This window comes from Theropithecus gelada, chromosome 9 (genome assembly GCF_003255815.1).
Source record: "Theropithecus gelada isolate Dixy chromosome 9, Tgel_1.0, whole genome shotgun sequence".
Taxonomy (NCBI): Eukaryota; Metazoa; Chordata; class Mammalia; order Primates; family Cercopithecidae; genus Theropithecus; species Theropithecus gelada.
Window position 1 is genome coordinate 11,819,398 of NC_037677.1, and position 8,176 is coordinate 11,827,573.

General features: G+C 45.6%; 1 non-coding gene across 1 annotated transcript; it reads left to right on the plus strand.

Moving 5' to 3' along the window:
• Positions 1 to 1,319: 1,319 nt before the first annotated feature.
• On the plus strand, positions 1,320 to 1,427 carry LOC112632251. Its single transcript, XR_003121316.1, has one exon. It is a non-coding gene; the product is annotated as a U6 spliceosomal RNA (small nuclear RNA).
• The last annotated feature ends 6,749 nt before the right edge of the window (positions 1,428 to 8,176 follow it).

The window sequence follows — 8,176 nt, forward strand, 5'->3', positions numbered from 1 at the left end:
CGGAGTACGCCCAGGGGGCGCCTGCAGGGGGGGGAGATCGGGCCCCCGCCCCCCCGCCGGGGCGAAAGAGCGAGCCCCCCCCAAAAAAAAAAAAAAAAAAAAAAAAAAAAGATAAGGCCATACTGGAGCGGGGTGGAGCCCTAATCCCCTATGACTGCATCTCTATAAAAAGGGGAAATTTGCACACAGACACACACAGGGGGAAAAGGCCACGTGAAGATGAAGGCAGAGACCAGGGTGCCGTATGACAAGGTATGGAAGCCAAAGACTGCCGGCACCCCCAGCAGCCAGAAGGCAGGCCTGGAGCAGCCTTCCTCCAGGTCTCAGAAGGAACCAGCCCGCTGACTCCCTGACCTCAGGTTTCCTGCTGGCAGCCTCCAGAGCTATGAGACAACAGACTTCTGTCGTTTAAGCCACTAGGGCTGTAATACTTTGTTACGGCAGCCCAAGCAGATGAACAGTTTGTTTTTCACAGAGCAAGCTATCTTAGCAAGAAACTTTCAAAGCGTTAAGAGGCAAATGTGGAAAAGTATATCCTCAGCTGGATAAGATCCGTAACTTTTCCAGAAATGAACTGATGGAAAAAACACAAGTATTCCCTGAGAGAATGAAAGAGAAGATTCAAGCATCTCTCCTGAAGTCAAGAAAAGGCAGCTATCTAACCTAGAATACTTTAAATAAATGCAGTAAATGACAGGAAAAAAATGTGCAAAATCCTTGCTAAGTAAGATATAGTTATAGCATAAGGTGTCATTCGACTGGTTTACAGGCAAACAATCATCTGAGTGACTCAAAAATCTATCGGCTCAAAAAGTGTTTATTAATACAATATACACTTTGGATTAAATGCAATTCTACAAGGGACTCTATTTTATAACAAAACTATCACTAATTTAACCTTACATAAAGATATAAAAAAAAATTTTGATGAAAAAATGCAGACTCTACTTAAGATAGGTTTACAAGAGTTCAAGACCAGCCTGGGCAACACAGTGAGACCTTGACTCCACTAAAAATAAAAAAGAATTAGTCATTTGTGGTGGTGTGTGCCTGTAGTCCCAGATACTGAGAGGCTGAGGCAGCACTGCTTGAGCCCAGGAGGTCAAGGCTACAGTGAGCTGTGATCACGCCACTGTACTCCAGCCTGGGTGACAGAGCAAGAAGACCCTGTCTCAAAAACAAAATAAAACAGACAAAAAAATCATTTTAAAAAAGATGGGTTTAAAAGTCAGATAGTATACTCCCATGCCACTAAGTGTAGGCCACACACCAGCAGCTTTGACATCACTGGAGAGCTTGTTTAAAAGTAACCAGAGCTTGTGCTCACTTCAGCAGCACATATATTAAAAACTGTAGCACTACAGAGAAGATTAGCGGGGCCCTGCACAAGGACGACACACAGGCGGGGTGCAGTGGCTCAGGCCTGTAATCCCAGCACTTCCGGAGGCTGATGTAGGTAGATCACTTGAGGTCAGGAGTTTGAGACCAGCCTGGTCAAATGGTGAGACCTCCTCTCTGCTAAAAATACAAAAATTTGGCCAGGTGCGGTGGCTCACGCCTGTAATCCCAGCACTTTGGGAGGCTGAGGCAGGTGGATCATGAGCTCAGGAGTTCAAAACCAGCCTGGTCAAGACGGTGAGACCCCCGTCTCTACTTAAAATACAAAAATTAGCCGGGCGTGGTGGCGGGCGCCTGTAATCCCAGCTACTCAGGAGGCTGAGGCAGAGAATTGCTTGAACCTGGGAGGCGGAGGTTGCAGTGAGCCGAGATCATGCCACTGCACTCTGACAGAGCAAGACTCTGTCTCAAAAAAAAAAAAAAAAAAAAAAATTAGCTGGGCGTGGTGGCACACGCCTGTAATCTCAGCTACTTGGGAGGCTGAGGCACAAGAATTGCTTGAACTCAGGAGGCAGAGGCTGCAGTGAGCCGAGATCCCGGCACTGCAATCCAGCCTGGGCGACAGAACGAGACTGTCTCAAAAAACAAAACAAAAAGAATGACATGCAAATTTGTGAAGCATTCCATAATAATAATAAAAAGTAATAATAATAAAAAGAAACTAATCAGAATTTGCTTTTCAGTAAGAGTCTAGAGAGTTAATATGTACTTTAAAGTTTCAGAAGCACTGAAATAACCCATATGAATTCGTAGCATGTAAACCATATTAAGTATTAATACTTGCCAAAAATGTTACTGCTGCTGTTTCAACTCATTGTAAGCAAATGCCTCTTATTTGTTAAAGGGCTGAAACTTTAATTTATATCCTTATTTCAAGGATCTCCTGGTTAGAAAATATGCAAATACAAATTAAAATCTGGGAGTCTATCGAAAGCTACAGGAAAAAAAAACTTTATGGTGGGTGCGGTGGCTGATGCCTGTAATCCCAGCATTTTGGGAGGTCCAGGTGTGCAGATCACCTGAGGTCAGAAGTTCAAGACCATCCTGGCCAACATGGTGAAACATCATCTCTATTAAAAATACAAAAATTCGCCAAGAGTGGTGGACCACATGCCTGTAATCCCAGCCACTAGGTAGGTTAACAGGAGAATTACTTGAACCCAGGAGGTGGAGGCTGCACTGAGCTGAGATTGTACCACTGCACTCCAGCCTGGGTAACAGAGCAAGATGCTGTCTCAAAAAACAAACACAAAAACAAAAACACTTAAACTACTTTTGTTTTTGAGACAGGGTCTGGCTCTGTCACCCAAGCTGGAGTGCAGTGGTGTGATCTGGCAGTCTCTGCCTCCTGGGCTCAAGTGATCCTTCCACCCCGACCTCCCAAAGTGCTGAGATTACAGGCGTGAGCCACTGTGCCTGGACCTAAACTACTTTATAACCAGTTTCCAAATAAATTTCCCTTTATCTGCCATATAACACTACTAATATTAATAACTGATTTTTTTTTTTTAAATGGAGTTTCGCTCTTGTTGCCCAGGCTGGAAAGCAATGGTGTAATCTTGGCTCACTGCAACCTCGCCTCCCAGGTTCGAGTGATTCTCCTGCCTCAGACTCCCGACTAGCTGGGATTATAGGCAACTGCCATCACGACCAGCTAATTATTCTATTTTTAGTAGAAATGAGGTTTCACCATGTTTGTCAGGCTAGTCTTGAACTCCTGACCTCAGGTGATCCACCTGCCTGAGCCTCCCAAAGTGCTGGGATTACAGGTATGAGCCATCACACCCAGCCTTAAAATGTAACTTTTAGGCTGGGTGCGGTGGCTTATGCCTGTAATCCCAGCACTTTGGGAGGCCGAGGCAGGCAGATCACGAGGTCAGGAGATCGATACCATCCTGGCTAACACGGTGAAACCCCATCCCTACTGAAAATACAAAAAATTAGCCGGGCATGGCAGCAGGCACTGCGGTCCCAGCTACTCGGGAGGCTGAGGCAGGAGAATGGTGTGAACCCGGGAGGCGGAGCTTGCAGTGAGCCGAGATCACGCCACTGCACTCCAGCCTGGGCGACAGAACAAGACTCTGTCTCAAAAAAAAAAAAAGAAAAGAAAAAAAGACGAGTAAATTTTAAAAACAGCAAAGAACATCTGGTCCTCTAAAGGGTAAAATCTCATGTTTCCATGTTTGCCTGTTCATCTACTGTGTTACTGCCCCTGTACTTTAGGAGCACTGACTATAAAAATTCCATTCATCATACTTTACAGAGTGCCATTCTTAAGAGGGATGGACGAGTTTTCTTTCTTAAGGTGCTATCTGAAGAAGAGATTTTAAAACAAGTTCAGCGGCTAGCTCAAGAGCTGAGATTCTTAAAAAAAAAAAAAACAACGGGAAGAGCTAGGGAGCAGAACTGGAGTGAGAATGTTTATTAAATGACTAAACACAGACTGCGAAAAGTTCCTTTGTCCATTCACCAAATATTTATTGAGCATCTACTAGGTGCCAGGCACCAAGAGCTACGAAGGAGACAGAATGGAAACAACATGAGACTTACTCCCTGCCCTCATGGCCTGTAATCTCATGGGGAATAGAGACAAGCTAAGCAGCACTTAAGGAGGACGAGGTCTGCAGAAATACCATAAGTCGTGGCAGCAGATCCATAGTGACCTATGTCAGACTTGAGAACACCAAGGCAGGACCTGAAGAAACAGGAGTTCTCCAGGGGAACAGCTGGAGGCTGTTCCACACACAGGAGGCAGAAAGAACACAGAACTAAAGGTCGGCAAGGCTGGAGCAGGGGAAAGAACAGCAGGAGATGAAGCCAGTAATGTATGTTCACCTGCATCATGGGGCCTTGGGGACCAAGTTGAGGAGTTTAGACTTTTATTCTACAAGCCACAAGGAGCCACTGGAGGATTTTAAGCAGAAGGGCACACACAGACACCAAATTTGTATTTTAGAAAGAACACTGGGTCTGTAGGGAGAGAACGAGTAGGAAAAGGTTGAAGGGTTGAGAAGAGACGGAGAGGCTGATAAGGAGGCTGAGGCAGCAACAGCAACCGAGGCAAGAGGCGATGGTGGCTTGACCCAGGGTCTTGGCTACGGGCAGAGAATAGAACAGGCAAGAGTGAGGGCAGAATTTGGGAGCAGAATGCAGAGGATTTGCTAATGAACTAGATCTGGGGATTGAGGGAGGAGGAGCTGTCAATAACACGACTTCCTCTTCTTTTGTGGACAAGGGGGCAGACAACACCTCCTCTCCCTGCACTGGAGACCCTGGGGGAGAGGGGCCTGGGGCAGGGGCACGGAGTCTTCCATCTCTGAGTCATAGGCGGGTGGAAAGTCAGAAATGAAAACGTGAGATCTGGGCTGGAGACCTGGACAGCAGCCAGGCCACTGGGAGGGATGACACCTCCTTAGAGAGTGCAGAAGAAGAAGAGGGTCCAGGCCCAGCCCAAGGAACACAGACATCTCTGGGCAGGGCAAGCGCAGAAAGGAGGCGGCGTCAGAAGCAGGAGCCGCAGTGGTCAGGGGAAGGGAAAACTCAGAAGCCAGCAGATTCACAGACGCCAAGGAAGGGTCTGTTGGGAGAACAAGGAGGGCCCACAACGCAAAGTGCTGCTGAGATGAGGCCAAGAGATGGCAGGTGGGGATGCCAGTGAAGGCAGAAGCTGCCTAGGGACTGGAAGGTGACAGGAGTCAATAATGAACCTTTCTTTTCTAGCATGGCCACTGGGGTGGGCAGTTCCTCCCACTGCCAGCTGTGAACTGGCAGCGGTAAGCCACCCAAGTGGGAGCAAGGAAGAAGGGGCAAGTGTAGCCAATTCTTCCAAGACGAACTGGAGGGAGGAAGGGAAAATAGAAAGTGAAGGAACTCTGCAAAGTGACTAACACTGGTAGCCAGGTAATAAAGGCTTACCTCTGTTCACAAGCATGTCGATGACAGCACACATATGCTTACGTATCTCCTGCCTGGTCCTTAACACACTCTCACCCAAGGTTTTTGAAACAGACAAATGAAGAGGGTGGAATTATCTTTCAAGTACTTGTACTTGGCTTCCCTACCAGACCATAACCTTGCAGGTAAAGACCCTGTCTTGTACTCCATCTACCACAGTGCAGTCCTGGATGAGGGTACACTGAGGGAGGGAGGCAAATCCTACTGGATGCCCTTCATGTCATCCAACTCCATAGTGAGTCTACACAAATTACTAAGACACTACACTTGCAATACATGAATTGTGCTATTCAGAGATGTTAGGTTGCAATATGAACAGGTAAAAGATGATGGAAAACATCAAGATATTATGTTGGTGCAAAAATAATGGCAGTGTTTGCCATTACTTTTATTGGCAAAAACCGCATTACTTTTTACCAACCGAAATACAAATATTCTAATAGTTTTGGTCTCTGATGATGAGACAGGAGGGAATTTATGTTATCAAGAACACTGTGGCATATATTTAAAGCTACTCTAAGAAAATGCAAAAGCAGGAAATGAACATTTTTCATTGCCTGTTAACCTAGCTAATTTCTACATTTTAGCAGTAATAAAACAGGCTTAATTAAAGGACTTTAATAAAATTTGGATAATTAAAAATAACCTAATATCTTATTATGCCTAGTTAGACAGGTTTACACGTCATTTCCAACTTGGATTTAAAAAAAAAAAAAGTATACTTAACAGATGCTAAAGAACAGATCTCCAAACTGTCTTGACAAGCCAATTTTCTACATTACAATTTGATTAGAGTTATCTGAGCAAACAGTTCAAAGAAAAATGCCACCAGAACACACGAATATGTTCAGTGATGTTCAGTGAGTAACAGACACAGGCTTTGATGACTACATTTTCCCCCATGCTACCCTCCTGAATCATGATCTAATTCTGCCATCCCCAGCACACTCTCCGTCTACACCTGCTCCCCTGCTCCCAACAACAAAGTGCCATCTTGGGCTGTTGTAGAGCCTCGGTGTTTACACTAATCCCCTAAGTGAGATCAGTAAGGGCAGCAGAAGCCACTGTCACTTTAACTTAACCACAAGACAATATTAACTGAGGTGGGTGGAGCACCTCAGGTCAGGAGTTCGAGACCAGCCTGGCCAACATGGTGAAACCTCATCCCTACTAAAAATTCAAAAATTATCTGGGCGTGGTGGCAGGCACCTGTAATCCCAACTACTTGGTAGGCTGAGGCAGGAATCCCAAACTACTTGGTAGGCTGAGGCAGGAGAATCACTTGAACCTGGGAGGTGGAGGTTGCAGTGAGCCAGGATCTCACCACTGCACTCCAGCCTCACTGACAGAGTGAGACTCGGTCTCAAAAAAACAAAAACAAAAATAAAAACAAAAACAAAAACAAAACAAAAAACAAAGAAAGAAAAGAACAAAGTTAGTTGATGATGTGGGTCTTTAGATCATGTCCCATAGAAGCTTTAAATTACTCTTAAAAAACATAAAAGAGGTCTTATTAGGGAACGTCTTCACTTTCAAATTCTTTATAGAGTTTTAAATTATCTCACATTAAACAATTTAAGGCCGGGCGCGGTGGCTCAAGCCTGTAATCCCAGCACTTTGGGAGGCCGAGACGGGCGGATCACGAGGTCAGGAGATCGAGACCATCCTGGCTAACACGGTGAAACCCCGTCTCTACTAAAAAATACAAAAAACTAGCCGGGCGAGGTGGTGGGCGCCTGTAGTCCCAGCTACTCGGGAGGCTGAGGCAGGAGAATGGCGTAAACCCGGGAGGCGGAGCTTGCAGTGAGCTGAGATCCGGTCACTGCACTCCAGCCTGGGCGACAGAGCGAGACTCCGTCCCAAAAAAAAAAAAAAAAAAACAATTTAAGTGGAACTGGTAAGAATTCCATCAGGAAATTTCATAATTTAAAAAAATAGGCTGGGCGTGGTGGCTGACGCCTATAACTCCAGCACTTTGGGAGGCCGAGGCAGGCGATCACCTGAGGTCAGGAGTTCGAGACTAGCCTGGCCAACATGGTGAAACCCTGTCTCTACTAAAAATACAAAAATTAGCCAGACGCAGTGGCGTGCCCTGTTGTCCCAGCTACTCAGGAGGTTGAGGCTGGAGAATCGCTTGAACCCAGGAGGCGGAGGTTGCAGTGAGCCCAGATCACACCACTGCACTCCAGCCTGGGCGACAGAGCAAGACTCTGTCTCAATAAATAAATAAATAAGAGCTTAGGAACAAACTACCTGCATGGTTAAAAGTCCAGAAAATGGATTTTTAGTTTTTGGAAACATCGATATTAATTAACCCTGGCCTGAGAAATTCTAACGCAAAGCCTATGATGTCTCTCTCTTGCTCATCTATAACAACTCCTTCCTATTAAAGCAAAAGAAGAAAAAAGAAGTCCACTCAGACAGGGCAAAAGCCAAGATCCAGCTGAAACCACTGTCTTTGTAAGAACAGCCACATGGGCAGATGGCTCGAGCTTAGGAGGTCAAGACCAGCCTGCACAACATGGCGAGAATCTGTCTGCACGAAAGACATAAAAATTAGCCAGTTGTGATGGTGCATGCCTATAGTCCCAGCTACTTGGGAGGCTGAGGTGGGAGGATCACTTGAGCCCAGGAGGGTGAGGCTGTAGTGAGTTGAAATTGTGTCACTGTACTTCAGCCTGGGCAACAGAGCAAGACCTTGTCTCAAAAAATAATTAAAAACAACAAAACAAAACAAAACAGAAAAACAGAACAGCCATAACTATAGTATAGATCAGGTTTTTCCCTCAAATATCTACACTTCAAAGACTTTTCTCTTTTGCTA